Source organism: Phocoena sinus, chromosome 21 (assembly GCF_008692025.1).
Source record: "Phocoena sinus isolate mPhoSin1 chromosome 21, mPhoSin1.pri, whole genome shotgun sequence".
Taxonomy (NCBI): Eukaryota; Metazoa; Chordata; class Mammalia; order Artiodactyla; family Phocoenidae; genus Phocoena; species Phocoena sinus.
The window spans coordinates 26,924,838-26,950,762 of record NC_045783.1 but is presented as its reverse complement, the minus strand read 5'-3'; positions in this window follow the sequence as shown (position 1 = coordinate 26,950,762).

Sequence of the window (25,925 nt, the reverse complement as noted above, 5' to 3'; positions counted from 1 at the left end):
CCGATGCATGGGAACTGAGAAGAACTTTGCTATATTGAACATGAATAGTACAGGCACGTAGTCCAAATAATCCATGTGTTTTATGACTCCACTTCTGTCTTTCTCTCTTCTGCTACCTTTTCTCATTTTCTTCCACCTCACTCTCGTACTTTATGACAGTCCGAATAAAGAAAGATTGAGTCATTTTTTAATCAATTGTAAAAATAGAAAAAGTGTTTCAGACAAACTACAGTATACTGCAAATATGAACATTTAATTTTATGTCACTTTAAAATAGAGTCATCTTATTATTTTCTTAAATTTACAAATAGTGAAATTCACTCTTTTTTTGCATATAATTCCATGCATTTTAACACGTGTAGATTTTTATAACCACAACCAGAGACAGTTTACAGAGCATTTCCAACATCCCAAAGAACTCCTCATACTCCCCATTGTATTCAGAGACTTCCCCAAATCTTAACCCTTGGAAACCACTGCTTTGCTTTCTCTTCCTATATTTTGACTTTCCCCCAAATGTAAGTGGACTTATTTTTGATAAAAAGAATACAATATTTTATTTTACTAAAATTTTTATTTTGTTTCACTAAAACGTTGATACCATTTAACAAACTTCACCAAAGGATCTATAGTGGATCTGGCTCAATAATGAATAGGTTATACTTTGGTCAGTACTAAGTCTAATTTCTTTGTTTGCTCTGTTTACACTGAATCTTTAAAATACATAATTATAGGTTGTAGTAACGGAACAAAGCTTTTGGTGTCTCAGACCGAGAATTTTGAATATTTGTTTTTAAATCAGCCTGGAATTTCAAAGTAACGTTTGTATAACATCTATTTTCACTTCTGAGAAGATGTGAGTGTTGTTTTTGATTTTTGGATCAGCAGGGATGAAAAAGGAGATGGTGCACCACTTGGCCTGTCCTGCCCCACAGCGTCTTCTCAGAATTGAGCCTTGGGGCAAACAGAATGACAGCATATCCAAAGTCACCTTCCTCATTCAGGGCTATGCTTTATAGTGGCCTGGTTCCATCCTACAGGGCTTTCAGCGGCTTATTTCTTCGTATGTGATTATTGGCTGGCTTGTGATTATTAAACCACAAAATGAAAAAATGGGACACTATGCAGCAATCTCTTTGTGATACTCTGTTGTGAATTCATGGGAGGAAATTTACGTATGGGCACTACCCAAACTCCACCAATAAACAAGCTCTTCACTGCTACATATTTCTAGAAATAACTTGCTTATCACATCTGAATTTAAAATTTCAATTAGAACTTAAAATAATGTCTAGTTGAAATGTTATGTCCTAATTCCCTGTGCTGCATAGCTAATGGCCATCTTATGAATTTTCTTTAAAAGGATTTCATTAAAATCATTTACTAAATTGTTGCCTGGTAGTGTGTAAACACACTGAGGGCAGGGAGTGTCTTTCTCATTATTATGTCTTCAAATTGTAAACATGGATAAATGATTGAATGAACGAATACCAAAATAAATTAGCTCCATGCTGTCACAGAGAACTGTAATTGATGGAGTCGCCAAAATTATAATATGGCGTGTCCCAGGCCAGTGATCCAAGAACCCATAGCAACGCCTGCAGGACCAGGAAAGGAAGGAGACCAAGGTCTAGTTTATTCTAGAAAATCTCACTGCAGTCCAAGTTGAGCAAAGCCTACAACACAGTCCTGAATTCCATAGGCAGAATGTCTGTGAATTTGGATCAGCTGAGAGTCTAAGATGTGTTGTTCTCTTAGATTCTTAAGGAACAAGAGAGCAAAGCGAAGCAGCAAGTCTTTCTCTTGGGGGAGAATCTGAAACGAACGTTCTTATTCCTTGAAGGTTGCTCTTCCCAACTCTATGGAAATATTAGAATGCGCCAAAATGTTTCAAAACCCTTTTTCAAATTAAAAAATTTTGTTAGTGGTCACTTTTAAAGACACTGTTTTCTGTGATAATGTAAATGAATGTTTTTTAAGGCTCCATTTCTCTCCCTTTATATTAAAAATGATTTGAAATAGAAACTTTATTATATAGCAGCTCGCTATTCCAATGCCAAATACTTGACTTAAAATCTGGGAAGTTGTATGTTGGAGGAATATATGTCATCAATCTCCTGGATTCAAATAGTTTCCAGCATCACCGAAGAGCTGGCACTGTTCACTGCCCCTTTCTGCGGTTTCTTTTTCCTATTTCTCTGGCGAACATCTTTGCCCGTAATTTAAATAATGTTCGAGAATCTTTAAGAAGGAAAGAAAAAATAAATAAATAAATTTGCGATATTATTTCAGAGAAGAGAGGCAGGTTCAACTGGCATGGAAGCATTCCATATTTATTTCATAACAAATTTGCAAGTCAAACGTAGTTGACTTTTTTTTTTACCCCTGCCTATTCTGATGCTGAAAATCTCACTTAGGTTTCAGAACTCCATCTGTGTTCTAGTTTCCTTCACTGTCATTTGTAATGAAGAGTTTGCAATAATTTTTCAGGAGGACTACTTTGTTCACTGATTTGTGAAATGGAATGGAATCCAGATCTGTTTATGCCTAGCTACCTGGATCTTCAGAGGCTATCACAGACATATTAAAATCTGCTTATGACAGTAAAAAAACTGATATGCAGAGAGAAGCTACTTCTGAGTTAGAGGGAATCATTTTGACAACTTTCTTCTCTTTGACAATGGAAGGGGGAAATTTCTCTTAGAATTAATACACACTAATAAAAAAAAGTTCACGTTCATAGCCATGATTCTGAAATACGTCCATATTAGACACAAACTACCAAAAGAACTGATGCCACTCTGTTTTGTTCTTGCCTTTGTGTGACTTTCAGAATGAAAGATAGGTTTTATTACAAAGAATGAAAAAGAGGTCCCATCTTTAAACATGATTAAAAAATAAGAGCTGAACTCATTACCATCACGGGGGCCGGTCGAGCCCTCATAACTTTATTTCCCAGCAATGTTTTTGTGGGCTGACTATATCCTAGGGTTTACTGCAGAGATCTAAGCAGGAAAGCCTTTGAATTCAGAATAAGCACTCTCTGTGGCATTCAGAGGTGAGGCTGCTCACAGGGGTTCAGTGACCCTGGAAACTAATTCCTCAGCAGCAAACCTTTCTAAAGGAAGCCTGTGATTAAATTGATGGAATGGCAACTGGTGGTTTGATTAAAGTGGGAGGGCGGTGGAAGTGGGGAAGAACTCTACCTTTGGAAACAGAGAAAAATTCTCTAATACTAATTGACCCAGCCTTTGCTTAAAAGCTGGGCACTTTGCACTTTATTCTCTATGTGAAGACACTGCAGTTTGGTGACAGAGAGCCCATCACCTGTCTTTCCCATCCATATAGAAGGGTACAGAGAGCACAAAGCATGTAAAAGGTTTTCTCATATGGCTTTCTTGGAAATTATAAAATGAGACATCAATACAAAAGAAAGGGGGGAATTCCCTGGTGATCCAGTGGTTAGGACTCAGTGCTTCCCCTGCTGGGGGCCCAGGTTCAATCCCTGGTCTGAGAACTAAGATCCTGCATGCTGTGTGACGCAGGCAAAAAGAAAAAAAAAAAAATGTAACTACTTCCCCTGTCATCTATATCTACGTATATCTATATATTCTGCCAAAGTTATCTGTAATCCTGGTTCAGTGAATCTCAACGGTAGCTACACATTAGAACTATCTGAGAAGCGATTTAAAATTCCACAACCCGAGCACCATACCCAGAGGTTCTGTTTTAATTGCTCTGGAGTGATCTGGGGTATCAGTGTGTGTGCATTTGCACACATACATGCACACACACACACACACACACACACACACACACACACATACTCCTGTATAGGATCTTCACGTTTTTAAAAGAGAGGCAGCCAAATTTGATATCCAGTGTGCTTCGTTCCAGCCCTACTACATTTTTATCCATCTTTACAGTAAAAATAAGAGACATCTTGTGTCTTGGTGAATAGTACCACCTGTGAGTTCACTGAAGTCTGTTGTGTCTTTTTCACCTAGGTATCTCCCATAAGGTCTTAGCCGGAACCTTAAACAATCTTTTCAACAAATAGAAACGTATCGTCGTTCTTCCCAGTAAGGCCAAGTAACTCTCTAATAATGGATTTTTATTAGACAAAAATGCCTAACCCAGTTTGGAGTTTTTAATGGGAATTCTTTCCCAAATGGACCATATTATTCATATTTTTCTATACAAACCATTGATCTTGGTGTTCACTACTTGAATTTTTTTTTTAAGTGACTTTGCAGAACACAAAAGCTGCCAGCAGATCTGTTGCTGATATGAATTGTCTGCAGGTAGAAACCCATCTCATCTTCACTCCATCAACTTCAAGGGAATTCACTGACTTAACAAGGTGGTTTCCAATATTCAATGCAAACAGCAGGTAGACTACTAAAGCAGCACAGATAATCCATGCATGTTCTCAGTCTGTCTTGCGCTTATGAGGCACACTGCTTTCTCTCTTATCTCATCAGGGACAATGGGATTAAGCCTTCTTTCCATAAAAAGAACCCAAACTCCCTGAGCAAATACCATGCCCTATAAGCTTTATTATAAAATAAAGACAGTAATCATCATTATCATAAGAGTGACCTTTGGTTTTCTGTGACCCTTTTTCCAAGTGAGAATCACTCACCCTCAAACAACAATCATAAGAGACACCGAAGTGAAAGCTTTCTCTTCAGTGAATATATTCAGTGAACTAGAGGATGGATATCTATAACAAGGAAACACAATAAATGAAAAGTTGTTAGTAAAGGAGAGTAAACGAGTCACCGGGGCAGATAACTATCAAACATACAAATCTGGAGATCAACAGGCAGGTTTTCCTCACAGAATCCCACAAAGGCTGAGAACATTGAAAGGGGCAGGCAAGGTCGGCCATTAGAAGATGTAGGTCTAGGGAATTCCCTGGTGGTCCAGTGGTTAGGACTCCGCGCTTCAGCTGCTGAGGACACGGGTTCAATCCCCTAGTGAGGGAACTAAGATCCCGCAAGCTGCGCAGCATGGCCAAAAAAAGAATTGGTTTAACTACAGGAGAGCAGTTGAAAGCCCAGTGTTTCAACACCACTTGGAGCAGACAGGCCACCACTCCTGCATTATCTTCATAGAAGACAAGGGAGAGTTTTTTTCTGGAAAAAAATTAGACTAGAGAGATGCCAGACTTGGAGTTACAGGCGGAAGACGGTACAGATGAGAGGCTGACCTGTAGACAGAACGACTAAGTGAAAGTCTGTGTATTGGATGGTGGGACCTTCAGCTTTCTTTCCCCAACAAGTTTCAGGAGAGCCACTTCCTGGTTTAAACTCTCCCTCCTCCAACCCTGCCCCCAGCTAGGAGCTCAGATGATTCATCTGGAGAAACTAAATCACTAAGTTTTATCAGACTCAAGAAAGCTGAATCTAAGCCAATAGTTGGGAAAGTCTATTAGCAAGTCATTTTGTACTAATGAACCCCAACAAGGCTGAGAAATTGAGGCCTGAGTGTCTCAGAGAGTGAGGGTGTACCTCACTCTCTGAAGAAATAAGAAGGTTAATTAAAGGTATATGTGAAGCAGTTGGATGGCCCCAATTCCCCCTCCACAGCTGTGGTTGGCAGAATGCTAAAATGGCCTCCCAGATCTTCATCCACTGGGATACAGGCCCTGTATAATCCCCTCCTCTAGAGTTTGGGAAGGATTTGTGGATATAATGGGATATCACTCCCTTGACTGTGTCACTATATATGGCAAGGGTGATGGGATAGTTACTCCCGTGATTACATTACAGTAGAAAATTGATAGATTGGGAAAATATATATGTAACACAGATAACACAGGACTAGTCTCTATAATAAAGAACACTTATACATTGAAAACGAAAAGACAACCGATCCAATAGAATAAAGGGCAAGAAATTATGAATAATTTACCAAGACGCAAACTTGAATGACCATTAAACATGTAGAAACTCATCTAATACCCCTGATGAGTGAGGAAACATAAGGTAAAACAACAGTGAATTATATTATACTCTGTGTCCATAAGCCTGGCCACAGTCTGGAGATGCAAGCTACTACCAGCATTAATACTGCAAAGGTACCTTGGTGGGGTACAGATGTGGGCAGAAGAGACAGGATAGGAGACATATGATTTGATTACACTCATGCATCTATAGGAAATGTCTGTATGTCTAGTTTAAAGAATTTTGATAATGTTTTTAAACTACCACATCAGTTTGTAGTCTAAGGAATCCCTTCAGGAGATAAGATTTGCAAGGTACACAAAGATGCTCACTGTAGCATTGTTTATAATAACAAAAGGGAAATAAAACTTAAAATTCACCATGAAGGTAATGGATTCATAAATTATAGTGCATTCCCACTACAGAACACCACAGAATGAGGAATAAGGTAGAGATATACTTATTGAGGAGAATGACTATTTGAAATGTCCAAATTATAAAACAATATGCATGACATGATTTCATTTTAGGTGTAAAAAAGTGTGTGTGTGTGTGTGTGTATATATATATACACACACACACACACACACACACTTTTCATATATGTGTATATTTACCTAAATATACCTATCTATATGTTTGAAAATGAATTATAAAAACTCTACTAGGATACATGCTAAACTCTTAACAGTAGTTACGTCTGGGGGGAGTAAAATTTAGGGCTATAGATACACACACACATACCATAGATATCGATGTGTGTGTCTGAGTTGAGTTTTTCAAAGGAGAATAGATTCATGCATTATATTACCTGCATATTAAAGTAATAATAATAATTGCACCAGAAATTACATATTGAATTCTTTAAAAGCACAAGACGTTATAGCCGTGGTCCGCAGAATAAAGCCTTCACCCTTGCTCCCTGAAAGATATTCACATCCTAAAGACTGGAATCTGTGACTATGTTATGTTACATGGCAGAGGGCAATTAGGTTGCTAATCATCTGGCTTTAAAATAGGGAGATTTTTATGGATTCTCTGGGTGAGCCCAACGTAATCAGGAGGGTCCTTAAAACTGAAAGCAGGAGGCAGAAAAATTAATGTCAAATCCATGCGATGTGAAAAAGACTCAACTGGTCATTTCTGGCTCTGAAGATGGTGGAAGGGGCCATGAGCCAGGGGATGTGGATATCCTCCAGAAGCTGGGAAAGGCAAGGAAGCAGATTCTCCAATAGTGGTTCTAGATGAAATATAACCCTCCTGACATCTTGATTTTAACCAGCAGACCCAGTTCAGACCTCTGAATTACAGAACTACAAGATAATCAATTTGTGTTGACTTAAGCCACTAAGTTTGTGGTAATTTGTTACAGCAATAGGGAAGTTATGCAATATGCATGACCTCATTTAAAATTAACAAGAACCTTAGAAAATAATATATACAACTGTAGGCCCCAATTTGCACAGGAGGAAACCACAGCTCAGAAGATCTGTTTAAAGTAACACAGCTGGGGCTTCCCTGGTGTCTCAGTGGTTGAGAGTCCGCCTGCCGATGCAGGGGACAGGGGTTCATGCCCTGGTCCGGGAAGATCCCACATGCCACAGAGCGGCTGGGCCCATGAGCTATGGCCACTGGGCCTGCGTGTCCGGAGCCTGTGCTCCGCGATGGGAGAGGCCACAACAGTGAGAGGCCTGCATACCGGAAAAAAAAAAAAAGAAAAGAAAACAAATAAAGTAACACAGCTGGTAAGAGCTATGGATGGACATGAATTAGTTCCATAGGAATCTAGAGTTTGTACCTCTCGGCTTCTCTCTACTATTTTGTGTTCTCTGTTCTCTAATCTCTCTCTCTCTCTCTCTTTCTATCACCCATCACCCCATTGCACCTGTCTGGGGGCATGCCCCCCAAAATACTTAGTATGCCAGTAAGAATACAGGTTTGGGGTCAGACACATCTTCATTTGAATCCAATTACTAGCTGTGTGGGTGAAAACAAATTATTCAATTTGAGCCTGTTTCCTTATCTATAAAAGAGGAGAAATAATTTCTACCTTGTAGGCTGAGAGAAAGCATTCAGTGAAATAATGTATGAAAAATGTCCAACAAAGAGCCTTGTACAGATTTTATTTTTAATAAATATTATTTATAGTTGGTGAGGACTATTGCTTTGTTATAATGACTCTGGGAAGCCTGATTTTTTCCTCTAGATGAGGTTTTAGGGTTTGTTTATAACTTTTTCATATCTGTCAGCTCCTGATTCAGACATGGTGGTTCATGCCTCTGGCACAGAATCACAGCTACAAACTAGGGAACTATTAACTGAGTACAAGTGGAGAGGAAGTGGCTTTTAGTGGTGTGGGCACCGGTGATCCATAATATGAATCCAGTCAGTAGCAAAGATGGACTGCTAGTGATATATATTTATCCCTTGGGATCACATCACAGAGGAGCAAAAGAAAAAACAAAACCCAATGAAAACTTCGGTTTAAATTTGGTCACAAATTTCAAGGGGACATCTCTATCAGAATCCAGGTTATGATGGCCTTCTGTTTTCTTTTTGTTTTTGTTTTTTTTTTTCAATTTTTAAAAATTGAAGTATAGTTGATTTACAGTGTTGTGCTAATCTCTACTGTATAGCAAAGTGACTCATTTATACACACATATACACTCTTCTTAAATATTCTTTTCCATTATGGTTTATCACAGGTTATTGAATATAGTTCCTTGTGCTATACAGTAAGACCTTGTTGTTTATCCATTCTAAATATAATAGACCTTCTGTTTTCTGATTATGGAGACCTAGACTGAATTTTCTCAGAATATCATTTATCTTTCACTGAATCAACATATTGAAGACAACATATTCATACTGAAGACACTCCATAAGGTTCTTCAAAAATTCTCTTGAGGGACTTACCTGGTGGCGCAGTGGTTAGGAATCCACCACAAATGCAGGGGACACTGGTTTGAGCTCTGGTCCGGGAAGATCCACATGCCACGGAGCAACTAAGCCCGTGAACCACAACTACTGAGCCTGCGCTCTAGAGCCCGTGAGCCACAACTACTGAGCTTGCGTGCTGCAACTACTGAAACCCACGCACCTAGAGCCCATGCTCCGCAACAGGAGAAGCCACCGCAATGAGAAACCCGCACACCACAACGAAGAGTAGCCCCCGCTCGCTGCAGCTAGAGAAAGCCCACGCGCAGCAACGAAGACTCAACAGATCCAAAAATGAATAAATTAAATAAAATTTAAAAATTGTTTAAAAAAATTCTCTTGAAAAATCCCCTTCAGCTCTTTTTTTCTAGGAATTTTTTTCAAACTTTTCAAATTGTTTCTAACCTTTTTCTTCTTGAAGAGCTATTTTCAGAGATAATTTTTGATGGTTCTCCACAAACCATCTACATTTCTTTTAGAGGGTCCTTCCAGTTCTGACTTGTCCAGTATGACGTCTGATGCGTAAGACGTACTTAATCTGGATTCATTGAATGAGGCAACTATCAAGTGACGATGTGGCCACATTTGTTGTTCATGGAAATAGATCCCTCCCCCAGTTGAAAGGGACGTAAGTCAGAGCGAGTACACACTCCCAAGGGACCTGAACCTAAGTGGTCCAAAATTCTTCGTTGGTCTCAGCCATTTATGCCTTATGAGAGAAAACTGAGAGAGGAAAAAAAAAAAAAAACCTCCTTGGGAATTGTGTTCTGTTCTAAAAAACTCAGAGGTACTGAGGTGTTTGCCTTGCTAATGGCTTTTTCTAAGTGTGTTGATACCCAAGTGGGCTTGGGAGAACAGTTTTTACGTGTGGGAAATACCATATGACTTAGCAACTGTGATTCTGGGTTTTTCTGTGAAAAATTTGTACTTGTAGAACCCTTCATTCCAATAGTCTTTGTCTTGCTTCTTGTTTCAGCTGCAGAGGCAATGAAAGCAGCAGGATAACTGAGCAGAATGGAGTATTTATAGCGATAACAACTCATTAAGGTCATCATTATTAACCATGACGTGGGGCTTTCTTAATCACGTCAATGATTGCTATAACTCCTAATGATACTGCACCATTGTACTCTAATACTCTAGAGTGCTGCAAGGCTGCTACACGTTACAAGGCTATGAAGACACAAGTATACAGAGACATCGATAAAATGTTTCTCGGCTGGTTATTGTTCAAGCTGCAGTTACCCACATTTTAAACTCTGCTATACAAAATGTATAAATGAACACAGAATCATACCTTTGAAGAAGACTTCCAAAAAGTAATTTTATCCAGTCCACTGCCTTAAATAGTTAAATATTCAAACCATCAAAGACATATGGTTGTAATGCCCTTTTAAGAAGCCACCAGGCTTGGAGTCTCCACAGTACTTTAAATAGACTGTTTTGGTACTTGATCACCATTTGGTCATTGAGCTTTGCTATAAGTTGAGTAAGTTACAGCAAATTATACACACACACAGACACACATATATGCCAATTATATATATATATATATATATATATATATATATATATATATATATACATTCCTTTGTGGGGTTGAAAAAATATTTCATACCTCCTTCATCTCACTGAAGCCACATAATAGAATTCACTTTTCAAGACTGAACACAGAACTTCCTCAACTGCCTTAACTCTGCCTCACAACTAATATTATCACTGATTTTAATCCCTTTGAACATTCTTTGGTCCCTAAATATAAACTTCATTATTTGTATTTAAGGGCAAAGGCAACAAATCAGATACTGGGAGAGGACAAATAGAAATGAGGAATTCTGCCCTTATCTATAGTTTAGTTGTATTGACCCATAAACACTAAGCAAACATATATATTGACTGCTTACGTTCAAAATCAGTTCATATGCCAAATCTTGAACAGGAAGGTGAGCTCGTAGTTAACCTGAAGGTTATTAACCTTTGATTTTTTTATTTAACTGGAATAATGTTTCACAAAGAAACCTGAAAAAACCTGAAGCATTTAGGTAACCTGAGGAGAAACAAACTCATGAACCACAGAAACAGGGGAAAAAATAGAGTGAAAAGTGAACCGGTCGAACCTCATGGAGAACTGGCTTTGTCATTACTCTCCAGATGCGACAATAGTCCTGACTTCCGGGAGCTCTATTTAAGTATCTTGTCATTCAAATACTGGCTTATAAGAATAATTTCTTATTCAAGAGGTTTCTCCTACATGTGACTCAGTCTCTGTATCGCTTTTTCTCTCTTATTCTAATTTTCTCTCCACTTCTCCAGTGTTTTTATGGCTGCTTTCAACACTTTCTACTGCTTTTCCATGGCTCTTATAGTCAAAATTTTACCCAAAGAATTCCCAGTTGAATCAGTAGTCACCAACCAGTAAGAAGGAATACTAGTGGTCAATATTCTCATGCTGTGACACCTCACAGATCCAGCCTTTCAAAATCTCCCAGACTCCTCTTCCAAAACTGTGATTAGAGCAACAGAATCACGTGACAGACATGAAACCCTAGGTGTATGGAACTGACCATGACCACTCATCTCAAATGAGGTTGTGAGTGTGACAAGCACTTCATGCCATCAAGTGCCTGGTAAAGAAGAAAAATATTTTTTACTAACTTAAACAAAAATTCTCTATGAGTAGAGACTAAAAATTATTCCTTATGTAGTCCTGTGTGATATACCATGGAGAATGCAATGCATTAATATACTTGCAATGCATTAGTATGTTCTATTGCATTTTGTATAGAGATTTACCAGAGATAGTCATTTTGTTTAATAACCTCAGGGATGACTTACCTGTAAAGAACACTGTGCTGAGTCCTGCATGAAGGTGCTGGTGAGAAAGCGTGATGTAAAAAAAATAATACGTCGTATCTGTCCTTACCCCCAAAGAAGCTCATTACACAGTAGGTCATATACAAAAATCGTGTATAAAAAATGCAAGGGAGTTAATAGCATTGGGAAAGAAAACAGTTACAGAATCTCTCTGGCAACTTCCAAAGCTTCCACCGTACTAATGTTCCAATTCGAGCTGTTATGGGGAGGGGTGGCCATAAATGTCACTCTACAGTTGAAAGGTATTCTCAAGCTTCAAGGAGCAAAACCTTCCCAGTGCCGAGGTCTAAAGGGTGGAGGGATGAACTTACTGTAGAATGGATCAGATAAGAGAATTGGGGCTGGTTTTGCATCACCTCCTGGATCTTTACCTGTTGGTAAAGTGTCTTCTTTGCTCTGAAAAAGTCTCTTTGGGTGGAGAAACTGTTCTTAAACCATGTTAAACCATTCACACTTTCAAGGTGTGGAAATTTTCAGTGGTTTCCATTCATTTATGTATTTACTCGTTCAACCAGCTTTTACTGCAGCTCTAATAGATGTTGGATTATATAAAAGGCGAATCTTATATAATCCTTGCCCAACAAGATGTATAAAAAGATAATTGCAGCATGTTTTATTATGTTTTTGTTTATAGAAATATAATGAAATCTTTATTCAAAATGCTACAGGCACTCAGAGGAGGGGGCTGCGTAACTGGGTAAGAATATCAGGCCAAGTAAGAAAGGGAGACCTTCGAAGGTGAACAAGAGTGCACCAGATGAGAGTCAGAGGACAGTTTATTGTAGGAAGAGGGAACAGACTGCAAAAATGTAACTTGTGAAAAAATGATGGTTTTAAGATGTTTGAGCTTCCCTGTGAGATCTAAGGGTCAGGTTGGTAGGTGATATCACAGAAGACACAGCTGGACAAATTATGTGAATCAGCTATAATAAAGTTTCTAGGGTAGCTCTTTTTAAATATAGTTTAGCCATGAAAGTTTCTTCAAACGTTAGAAGTCCCATATGTAAAATGGAGTAAGTCTGAGCTGCTCTGTTTTAAGCAGAGGTGGGGGACCTGAGGCGTGCATGGTCCTACTCTCTCCCAGCCTCATTTCCACCCAGGTAACCCCTAAAGGGCTCTGCAGATCACAACTTGAAAAGTAATGTACTATCATACAGCTGCCTTTCTTCAAAATGAATTATTGAATAAACAGATGAATTGATCTTTATCCAGAGTTCTCTTTTCTAGGATTTATTTTCCTTTACCAGTGCTTTTGAGCATCAGTATTTAAAGCATCCATCTCTCTCTAATACGGGCACAGTGTGTCACTTAAATCCTATGGTGAGTCCCAGGCTTTCCTACCTGATGTTCTTTAAATCAGTAATTGTTATAAAACGTCATTCAAAAATACTTTTAACTACATCTACATGTATGATACTTTCAAGAAAATCAGAAAAGCCTTTCCTTCTGTGTGGACTTCTTTTCAGTGGAAAAGTTTCCATGACAATATGGCTTGGCAAGCCAATGGTACCTATAGGCAGATTAGAAAAAGCCAGCCCTTCCCTTGACAAACCCAGAACCTGAACTACTTGTGGCTCGGTGAGCTGAGCAATGAGATTCAGATCTCACCTGGCCCCTTGGCTGGGGTCTTGGTTTTAGTAAACTCCTCACATAATGACCCAGGAAAGCCTTATTTACATATTATTATTTTTAGCTCCAACTCTAATTTATCAAAAGATATTTTGTAAACAAGGATGAGTTCAAATTTATTCTAGGTCCTGTTTAAAGTCTCACTTTTTAGAGAATTCCAAGCACAGGCAATGTTTCAAAGCTATTTTTGCGGCATTGATGATTATAATAGGGGCTCTCTTGTGTATCAGTTCTTCCCTTGAAATATCCTCGATAGTATAATTTCAAATTCCAACAATGGCTTGATCCAGAGGCTAAGCAAGGAGGTACCATTTGTAGGCAGAGGGAGAGAAACATACTTCCTGGTGCCAACTCGAATAAGCTTTACAATCATTGAGCCTTGGCTATTTGCAAGCATACCCGTAGGCAAGATGTCCCATTACTGTAAGTACAAACATATGAGAAAATAGTCAGAAAATAGTTAGTCTATGCAGAACAAATGAATGTGAGACCTATGCTGGTGGAAAGCTTTAAAATTCTATTTTCCAGAGGTGTGTGAGCCTGAAGCACCCGAATAGGAAAGGCAGCTTAGAGCAGTTCCGACTGCTCACTAAGCACGACCAAGATCTGGGTTTGAAAATGCAGGTTATACAAAAGTTCACCATCTGAATTCAAACTGCTTGGGCCCAGGTTTGTAAAATAAAGATATTACTTCCCTCACACAACTGTTATAAGGAATAAATAAGATAACCTATATGACAGTGCCTACAGCTGAAGAAATACAGCTTCTTTCTGAATAATTTATTATTTAGAATAATTTACTCTAAATTTCATCTTTATTCACTTTGTAGCCTGGAGTACCTGATCTGGAACAGTGTTTCTCCACAAAATTTTCTGCAGTGATGGAAATATTCCATATTTGTGCTATCCAATATGGCAGACACTAGCTCCATGGGCTACTGAGCATGCAAAACACTGTCAGTATGACTGAGAAACTGAATTTAATTGCTTAATTTTTATTAATTGAAATTCAAATTCCAATAGACACATGTGGTTAGTAGCTACTCAATGGCACAGTGCAGCTCCAGAATAGAATTTGCCCCTTACAGGGTAACTTCGGATTTTTTCAGCAATAAGTTTCTAAGAAAGACAATATTTATTTCTGTAAACATTTTTAGTGCCAGAGGTTTTAAAAATGGAATCAATGGGCAACTTGAACTCCTAAAATTAGATGATAATCATGTAAAGTTTGAGGTGTAATTTTCTGGGGAGAGGTTTCCTACCATTGGATTTAGACAGAGGATGTCTCGCAAAATAACAGTAAGTAAATAAATTAAAATAATAATATACCTAAGTTCCTTAAACCTTCTCTGAGTTTAAAATGCCCAAACTATGATTCAGAAGACAGAGGTGTCCAAGGTATTGTATTAGCTCATATAACTATAATTAATTCTTTCTATTAACACTAAAATATAAGCAGAGCTTTCAGTGAAAATGTAAAATATGGAATTCATAAGAAGTGTTCCATTGGTCTATTTAGATAAATACTAGTAAACACATTTTAACATATTTAATTACATGTTAATTACATGTTTTATTTCATTGATTTCCTCTAAAATATTAAATAGTACAGAAATGTACAAAGTAAAAAGTACAATTTTTCCCACCTCCTACCCTATTTCTACTCCCACCCCTAGGGATAACTATGTCAATAATTTGTCACACTTTCCTCCAGACTTTCTTTTCATTATCCATACATATATTGTATGTACACGTGCATGTGTGTCTATATGTTTGTGTGCCTAAAACCTTGACTTCTATTGTATCAATACTATTTGTGATGGGTTGAATAATGACCCCAAAGATGGCCACATTCTAATCACTGAATCATATGAATATATTAACTTACATGGCAAAAAGATCTGTGCAGGTGTGATTAAGTTATGGATCTTGAGATTGAGAGATTACCCTGGATTACCTGGGTGAGCCCATATAATCACAAGGGTCCTTAGAAGAGGGAGGCAAGAGGATCAGAGTTAGAGGTAGGAAATGTTATGACAGAAGCAGGAGGTTGGAGTGACTCCAGGAAGGGGACACAAACCAAGGAGTGCAGGCAGCTTTCAGATACGGAGGAAGACAAGGAAATTGATTGAGTGTTCCCTGAAGAAGGAAAACCGTTCTGCCGACACCTTGATTCTAGACCTCTGACCTCCGGAACTGTAAGAAAATAAATGTGTGTGGATTTTAGCCATGAAGATTTGTGGTAATTTGTCACAGCAGCAATAGGAAATGAGTACACTGTTTCATAACTTACATTTTTTTAACTTAGTATAACCTATGCGTCCTTCCATACAAGTACATTATTAGTACATGCAGCGCCACTCCATTCTTTATGGTAGTTGCCTAGAATACCAGTTTGTCTCCCCTTTATCATGAGGTTTCAATACACACCCTTGGTTATCTATCTTTGAGCATTTGTCCAGATGGTTTCGTGGAATAGCTGATTTCAGAGAGGACCTGCTTGGTGAGAAGATGAAGATATACATGAGAAATGTGTTGTTATTCAGAACACTTTCCCCCCCCCCGTCCTCCCCCTCCCCTCTACTGACTGTCTCACTCACAGGAGATTATGATTCCCTGTTCCATAGACAACAGACTTGGTCATGTGACTTGTTACGGCCAATAAAATGTCGGCAGAAGGGATTTGGGCGGGCACTTTAGAAACTAGCATGCGCTTGTTTTCTTTCCCACTGCCACAAGATGCCCTGTATAGAGACTGTTCCACCAGCCTGAGTGCCGGCTGACCCATGATGGATATGTAGGAAGACCAAAAAAAAAAAAAATAAGCCTTTGTGGTTGTAAATGACTGCAGTTGTGTTGTTCTTGAACACAAGAGCATAAATTAGCCTAAACTGCCTGATGAAGTATGTGCGTTTAAAATGCTCAGAGTTGCTACCAAATTGCCTTCTGAAGAGCTGTTTCCGTCCACCGACACTGTGTCTAGTGTCTTTTTCCCACACTCTTGCTTACAGTGTACAGCAATCGTTTCTAACTTTTGTCTTTCTCTTGGGAAAAGAAAATGGTATCTCACTGTTTTAACATGCATTTGTCTGATTTCATACAAGATTCCTTCATACGTTTATGATTCAATTGTACTTCTTCTATGAAACATTTCCATGGTTAGTGTACATTTTCACTGAATTAAAATATAACTCAAGCCAAGACTAAGTTGATCTCTTAGTCACTATATGGGCTACTCAGAATTGCTCACTTAGAAGTCTGGATAACAACTGATGATTCGATATCTGATTTTTGAGCCAAAGCATGTACCAAGAATGTTTAGTATTGTCATATGGTGGATCAGAAAAATGGGAAAGAAGAGGAAACCAAGGCCAAAATAGACCAAAGGACAAAAATATTAAAGGATGAAGCAAGGACCAAAGTAAGTGCAAAATTTATATAATCATAATTAAGGTAATAATAGTAATTTGGCAACATATAATGACAGTCAAGAAAATGTTTATAAATTACAGGTAACCAGTGTAATACTGCAGGTTTTTATCTCAATTTTTTAAAACAATTTCTTTTAGCTAAATTCCTAGAGTTAGGAGTTTTGAATTAAGGTTGACCATAGTAACACTACCTAAGGTAGTGAAAGCTTGAAAGTAACTAAGACATTGACATTATTATACTTATAATTAGACAATTAGGTTAAGTAAAATCTGACATATCACTTGATTGAAATATAATGAAGCTGTTAAAAAATTAATCAGTAGAGTGATGTGGAATCCTGAGCCAATCTGAATGTCTTTTTTTTTTTAAATAAAACCTTTTCTGTCTTGTCCAGTTTTGTTCTCTTCTATGTTTTTATGGAACTTTGTGCCTCTATTCTAACATTTATCAAGATACAGCTTGTTTATTATTTTCCTCTCTAGACATCAAGGTCTCCAGAGCTAGATTTATGTCTTTTCTTTTTTTGACATACGATTCATGTTTTCTTACTTGAAATGTATTTATCCATTTCTTTAAGAGAAACAGAAAACAAAATTGCATGCAGACCACAAATATAATTATACAAATATGTTGGTACAGGTTAGAAGGGAACAAAGAAATGAAAATAATTCTTACAGCACAATCATAGCCATATAGATGCTGTTTCAAATGGTTTTCTTATAAGAAAGTGTTTTTTAATGCAAAATGGTATAAAGAAGATTTACATGTCCATATTTCTTCCACACAGTGATAGCCATTGTTAATGTGGTCTATTCTTTTCAAACTTTTCTATGCCTTTTCTTTTAAACACTATTGAACTTATTACACCTATAAAAATTGTTTACTCTATTTTCTCCACATTTTCACTTTAAAGTTACTTTTTAACCGTTTATTATTAAACTCACATAAATAGTCTCACCTAAGTGATCTGTAGCCCTCAAAGGAAGAGAGCACATCAAATCAAACTCTTGGAAGAGATGAGGGACGGAGAACAAGGATCGTGTTCATGGAAATAGTGATGGCCTTTTTCAAGCAGCTGAAATTATTTTGTTTTGTTTTGTTTTCAAGCAAAATGGCCAGTCCTGAAGCCAGCCACATACATGTAGGTAGAATGATAGGAAACAAATAAGTGGGTAGGAAATTAGAAGGTTTAGAAAGAATTCCTAAAAGACAACTCTTGGAAAAAGAGGAGGTAGAACAACCTGGAGGCTGTGTAGTGCTGTCTAAGCTAATCTGACCTTATTAAGAAATAAGGTGAAGATAAGAAACAAGATCATATTTACATCTGTAAATCACAAGTGTAAAACACACTATGGCAGAGGTGGGTGTCTCACTAAACTACAGAGTAAGGTGATTTCTAATAAATGGAGAAAAGGACATCAATAAGTACTTGTTTCAGCCTTCCCATGAGAAAAAACAAAGTCTGTGAGGAGGAGATATATTCTTGCACTAGAAAATTCCTTTGTTACCTAGTCCTTCCATATTTGGAAATAAAATTTCCCCACCCCTGACCCCGCCCACAAAGACCTCAATGCAATGCTCCTTCAGATGGTAACAAGGGAAGTTCCTATCTAGATGAAGTCAGTTATTTCTTCTGATATGGCTGCTTCAAGGACATAAAGACTAGAATATTCTGTGGGGGGGGGGCAGAGCTACCTTAAGTGCTCTGAATATCCATAAAACAATGGTACTCCCCTAGTGTCCTTCAAAAGATGTTCTGCAATGAGGGGATTAATCTATACGTGTCCTGCCCAATATAGTAGCTACTAACCACATACGACTACTGAGCACTTTAAATGAGGCTAGTGTGATTCAGGAACTAAATTTTTAATTTTATCTAAGTTTAATCAGTTGAAAATTAAATTTAAATAGCCACACATGGCTAGCAGCTACCATATTGAACAGCCAACTGTAAGCCATGCCTTTGTGCTTATCACTCAGCTTTCTCTGATCTAGGTCAATGTAGATCCAGGTATACTGGTCCAATCAAATCCGATTACGTGATAATGGCCTTTATCTAGCCTTACCCAATGCTGAGGCTTGCATGTGTGAACGGCATACTGATTATGCCTGATATAAAGCCATCATGATGCCAAAATCCAGGCACACATCAGCTCTGTGCATAGAGCTTTTATGTTTGCAAATAGAAAATCTCAGAACTATAGTACCTTTCCCCAACTTCCCTTTCCTAGGTTGGGCATATATTCACTAATACTGTAGATGTTGACAAATTATTTTTTCTCTGACTCCTATTAATAGTTCAATACAGGTAATGAGGAAAAAAAATATGTATTCATATATATATATATATATATATGCACTTTATATCTAAAAGGGGAAATTGAAATCTTAAACCAAGTATGAGTTTTCAACTGCAAACACATAGTTTAGTAACCTGGGAACAAATATTCTAAGTACCCCCATAAACCCAAGACTCCTTTTCACCTCATCCCCGATCGAGACTTGTTAAGCAGTCTCTCATGATAAGCCACAGTATTTGCTTTCTGCTTGTCTTCCTTCCTGGCTTAGCCATCAGAATAAATGGAATGAATGATTTAGGGTGATGAAATCAGTGAGATGAAACTAAAACGTGCTACTAAGTAGAAGGGATGAACTCCAGGAAAACCCTTGAATGGATGAGAAATTAAGAAGTTCGAATTAAGCTTGTTGAAAAATGTATCTGCAGAGTTATTGGTTCTTTGTTTCTTGATGATTGGCTCTAAGGGAAATTCAGCCCAAGGATGTTTTAATTCCTTTGGCTTCTTGCTGTCTGCTTTTCAACAGGACTAGCTCAGCTCTGAATGCAGGAGGGGCTTTCGTGGCTGAAAGTGAGGTTTTAGAAGGGTACGTTTTTAAAAATGTGGCTTTCCTAGAACCTGAACCGATTAAGGAAGTAAATGAGAGACAAACTGCTGCAGGTCTCTGAATAGGAAATGATCTGTGAGTAAATTGAACAAGCCAGGAGACAGTAAATAGGCAATTAACATTCATTTTGGCAAATCTGCACCTGTTGGAGCTGAAAATACAAAGGGAAACATGAAGGAGGATGACAGAGCAACCTGTCAAAAATCGTAGAATCGAAAGATTTTAAATCCTGAGCTTCACGAAATCATGAGTGTAAATTATATGAAGCTGCAAATTTGGCCAGACATCAAGAAAGATACAATCCACAAAGAAATCGTGTCTTAGCCACCTTTTCTCCACCTAAGTGTGCCTGAAGAGTTTCGGTGGATTCGGTGTGGCTGCTGGTGGTGTTTTAGATGCTTGTTATCCTTGGGGATTCAGGAAGTCTTGATAAATCTTTTGGGGGGCAAGACTGTTCACAGAGGAAGTTATTTAAGGACTCCATTCTCTTCTCCATCCGCGGTTTCTTTTCCATTTGGAAGGCTTCTACCCTCATCCCACAAAGACCCACTGCCTGAAAGGAGCCTCTGTGGTCAGGCCATTCAAGATGGTTATTCTCTTGCTCTCTGTATATCCCCTGCTTGACCAGTCCCTACTTCACTCACATGACTATCCAATTCTCTTAATCATTAACTACACACGTGTTTGCTCCCTGCCCCTGCAGCTGGTTTCCCTGGTAACTGGTGAGCCACTCTGATGTCAATGCCCCTATAAATGGCAGCCTCCTTCTCCTCTGAGTAGTGAAGATTGCTGCCACGTCCTGTCTGCCGTCTTCTGTACACGGTGGGGTGTCACTCCAGGACCTTTTGCTTCAGACATGTAAGATCTCCCTGTCCAATAAATCATTGATATCTCTGTTGCTGTCTCCGGGTTCTTTCTTTGATCTTGAGGCTGGGCAACTATGAGGCTTGCAGGCCTATGGAGTGCAGCCCAACAGAGCCTTTTGGAAAAGTTAGGATCATGCTTTGGAATCCACTTCACTAACTCTGCTTTCCTGGGAACTGTGCCGTGTCCTACATCTTTATGTCCTTCTTCTTAGGATTCCGTGTTTACCATCTAAGTTCTAAATGTCTCCGATAAATCCAATCACTGGGATTTATGGCTGATCTTTCTAAATCTTGGCTCCATTTTACCAGAGACTTCAAGAAATAATCCCCTAAGAAAAACATAAAATAAATATTTGGAAAGTCTAGGCCCCATGGCTGGCCTTTGGAAAAGATATTCTTAGGCAGGTGTGCATTTGGCTTTTGTTAGTTACATGGATTAGGGAAGCAACTTCCTTTGCATGAGGGAGTCCACCTGACAGAGGTGTTCTAACGCTAAACTAAGATAATAAGATGATTTATAAGGAATTTTCTCTAGATGAGACAATTGAACATCTAGTTCTGAAATTGTTTATACATACCCATTCAAGAGACAGAGGAATGAGCTGGAATTACCTTCTAAGACTATGATTTGATACCGTATATCCCAAGCTATATTCAGTAGAATATTGGTATCCTGGGGCATGCCAAGAGGTGTTCTCCATAATCAATAAACTTTTAGAAAGTTGTGTCTATATCTGCTATCCCTGAAAATTAATAGTGTATAACCCAGTGAAATTTACAAGAAGAAACACACCTCATCTCAACACCATTAACCTCGCAAAGGACTCCATTGTCTCACAGCGCAGGGTTTGGATAATTCTCATTTAATCTATAGTTCGGGGCACAATTTTATCCACTCTCTTGCTGGAGTATCATACTGATTGGCTCCCAAAAGAGCAAGTAATCAATGGAACAGGATAGAAAGCCCAGAGATAAACCCACACACCTATGGTCACCTTATTTTTGATAAAGGAGGCAAGAATATACAGTGGAGAAAAGACAGCCTCTTCAATAAGTGGTGCTGGGAAAACTGGACAGCTACATGGAAAAGAATGAAATTAGAACACTCCCTAACACCATACACAAAAATAAACTCCAAATGGATTAAAGACCTAAATGTAAGGGCAGACACCATAAAACTCTTAGAGGAAAACACTCTAAGACATAAATGTCTTAGAAAACATAAGAAATGTCATAGAAAACACTCTATGACATAAATCCCAGAAAGAAACTTTTTGACCCACCTCCTAGAGAAATGGAAATTTAAAAGAAATAAACAAATGGGACCTAATGAAACTTAAAAGCTTTTGCACAGCAAAGGAAACCATAAACAAGACGAAAAGACAACCCTCAGAATGGGAGAAAGTATTTGCAAATGAAGCAACTGACAAAGGATTAATCTCCAAAATTTACAAGCAGCTCATACAGCTCAATATCAAAAAAACAAACAACCCAATCCAAAACTGGGCAGAAGACTTAAATAGACATTTCTCCAAAGAAGATATACAGATTGCCAACAAACACATGAAAGGATGCTCAACATCACTAATCATTAGAGAAATGCAAATCAAAACTACAATGAGGTATCACCTCACACCAGCCAGAATGGCCATCATCAAAAAATCTACAAACAGTAAATGCTGGAGGTGTAAAGAAAAGAGAACCCACTTGCACTGTTGATGGGAATGTAAATTGATACAGCCACTATGGAGAACACTATGGATGTTCCTTAAAAAACTAAAAATAGAACCACCATATGACCCAGCAATCCCACTACTGGGCATATACCCTAAGAAAACCATAATTCAAAAAGAGTCATGTACCACAATGTTCATTGCAGCTCTGTTTACCATAACCAGGACATGGAAGCAACCTAAGTGTCCACTGACAGATGAATGGATAAAGAAGATGTGGCACATATATACAGTGGAATATTACTCAGCCATAAGAAGAAACGAAATTGAGTTATTTGTAGTGAGGTGGATGGACCTAGAGTCTGTCCTACAGAGTGAAGTAAGTCAGAAAGAGAAAACAAATACTGTATGCTAACACATATATATGGAGTCTAAAAAAAAAAAAAGGTTCTGAAAAACCTAGGGGCAGGACAGGAATAAAGATGCAGACGTAGAGAATGGTATTGAGGACACAGGGAGGGGGAAGGGTAAGCTGGGACAAAGTGAGAGAGTGGCATGGACATATATACACTACCAAACATAAAATAGCTAGTGGGAAGCAGCCACATAGCACAGGGAGATCAGCTCCGTGCTTTTTGACCCATCTAGTGGGTGGGATAGGGAGGGTGGGAGGGAGATGCAAGAGGGAGGAGATATGGGGATATATGTATATGTATAGCTGATTCACTTTGTTATACAGCAGAACGAACACACCATTGTAAAGCATTATAGTCCAATAAAAATGTTAAAAAAAAATCCAAGAAACAAAATGACTGTACAAGGCAATCCATTGATACTATGTGTCCTTGATATGATACAAGGAAACGGACACTTTACCTCTTTGGTCTTCCTCCCTATAACCTGGTCTAATCATAAGAAAAACAGGAGACAAATAGAGGGACATCTGCAGAATACCTGCCTAGTACCCCTCAAAACTGGCAAGGTCGCCAAAAACAAGGAAAGCCTGAGAAACTGCCACAGCCAAAAGGAGTCTAAGGAGACATGACAGTTATATGTAATGTAGTTTCTTAGATGAGATCCTGCAATGGAAAAAGGACACTAGGTAAAAACTAAGGAAATATGAATAAACTACGGGCTTTAGTTAATAATGATGTATCAATATTGGTTCATTAATCGTAATGAACATACTATACTAATGTAAGATGTTAATAATAGGGGAAACTGGGTACAGGTATATGGGGACTCTCCATACCATCATGTCAGTTTTTCCGTAAATCTAAAACTATTCTAAAAAATGAAGTTCATTAAAAAATTTAAAAGGCAACAAAACAAAACAAAATACACTTAGCCCAAACCTTTGCTACTTTAAATACTAGCTGCCTGCTCTTTTAACCCAATAAGCAACTCCATGCCCAGCCTGAGCATAGTGATTGCAGGGCCCAACAGCCAGTTTCCCTGGCAGGATTAGCCTCCTTCAGCATCTTTTCTTACCTAGCAATACCACCTCCGTTAGAAGTAAAGCATAAAGACTGGTTCAAATGGCGGAGTAGAAGGATGTGCTCTCATTTCCTCCTGTGAGAGCACTGGAATCACGACTAACTGTTGAACAATCATCAATAGGAAGACTCTGGAACTCACCAAAAAAGATACTCCACGTCCAAAGACAAAGGAGAAGCCACAAGGAGACAGTGGAAGGGGCGCAATCACAATCAAATCAAATCCCATAACTGCTGGATGGGTGACTCACAAACTGGAGGACACTTATACCACATTAGTGCACCCACTGGAGTGAAGGTTCTGAGCCCCACATCAGGCTTCCCAACCTGGTGTCTAGCAATGGGAGGAGGAATTCCTAGAGAATCAGACTTTGAAGGCTAGCAGGATTTGATTGCAACACTCCGACAGGACTGGGGGAAACAGAGACTCCACTCTTGGAGGGCACACACAAACTCGTGTGCACATCGGGACCCAGGGGAAGGAGCAGTGAACCCAGGGGAGACTGAACCAGACCTACCTGCTAGTGTTGGAGGGTCTCCTGCAGACGCAGGGGGTGGCTGTGGCTCACCATGAGGACAGGGACATTGGCAGCAGAAGTTCTGGGTAGTACTCCTTGGAAACATCCAGCTCTACCCACCACCAGTCCCTCCCATCAGGAAACTTGCACAAGCCTCTTTGATAGCCATCAAAACCCTTCAATGGTTCCCATTGCATTTAGGATAAAATCCAAATTCTTTTGTCCCTTTCTGTCCCTCAGCCTCAACTCCTGCCCACACTCTGAATTTCAGTTATTCAAAACTGCCTACTGTTGCCCTGCATATGTTTTATTCCCTTTTGCTTTGTTGCGTGCTGAAAGAATGGTCATTCACGTTTATACTACACTGCTTTGTGTCAGGTACATGTTAATATAATAATTTTTACAATAACCTTGTAAGATAGGTAATTCCATTTGCTCCCATTTTTCAGAGGAGGAAATTAAGCCCAGAGAAATCAATTAGCAAAGGCCATAGGGATGAGAATCCAGGCAAACTGGGGCCAGAGGCCTTCTTCTTACTACTGCATTTTAGGCTCTTTCAAGTAGAAGGTCGGGCAGAGGCCATCAAAGGAAACACCCTGCTCCTTCTTCAGGATTCAGGTCAATAGTTCCTTCTTTCAAATGCCTCCGCTTCCTTCAGAATCCCTGTCTGCCCTCCTCCCGCTTCCAGTCTGATGTGGTACCTCTGATGTCTGCTCCCCTATCACATTGTGTATCTGTCCATCCTGAACACTTCCCAGGTCCCACATTATTTAGTCTCTGCATGGAGTGTCATTTAAAAAGAAAAAACAGGGCTTCCCTGGTGGCGCGGTGGTTGAGAGTCCACCTGCCGATGCAGGGGACACGGGTTCGTGCCCCGGTCCGCGAGGATCCCACGTGCCGCGGAGCGGCTGGGCCCGTGAGCCATGGCCGCTGAGCCTGAGCGTCCGGAGCCTGTGCTCCGCAGCGGGAGAGGCCACAACAGTGAGAGGCCCGCGTACTGCAAAAAAAAATAAAAATAAATAAAAATAAAAAGAAATAACAGCCCAGCAACCCAAAGTAATTAAAAACAAACTCCATTTTTTATTTGTGACTTGTGAAGAACATTGAAAGCAGATCCAATTAATGACCCACAATTCTCTAAAGCCTCTGTCCTGTACAACCTCAGTCTCTCTCATTCCCCAAAGCTATGGCAGGGTCACTTGTTCAATTCCCCAATTAAAAAGAAAGAAAAAAACCCAGTACCCAGACCACATGACTTATGCTCTCTGTCAACCACATTTTATCTTTACCCATATTTTATCTTGCTGGTTTTCTGGTATTTGTTTATGTTTCTACTGCTGACAGGAATTCTTCAAGGGATCAGTGGCATGTTAATAAATCCTGTCCCCATCACACCTCTCCTAAAGCACTTATCATATTATATATCTTCCCCCACTACCCAAGCATACTTTATTCCGATACTTTCCCTCCTGTGGGAAAACTTAAATGACCACTAACTTTCTTTGTAATTAATTTTAAAACTGCAGTGTTTCAATCAATACAAATCTAAGCCCAAGCATCAAGCTGATAATATGGATAATATGCACTTGTAATTACACATTCAGTTAACTATAAAACCTATTATTACACTAACAAAATGTATAAA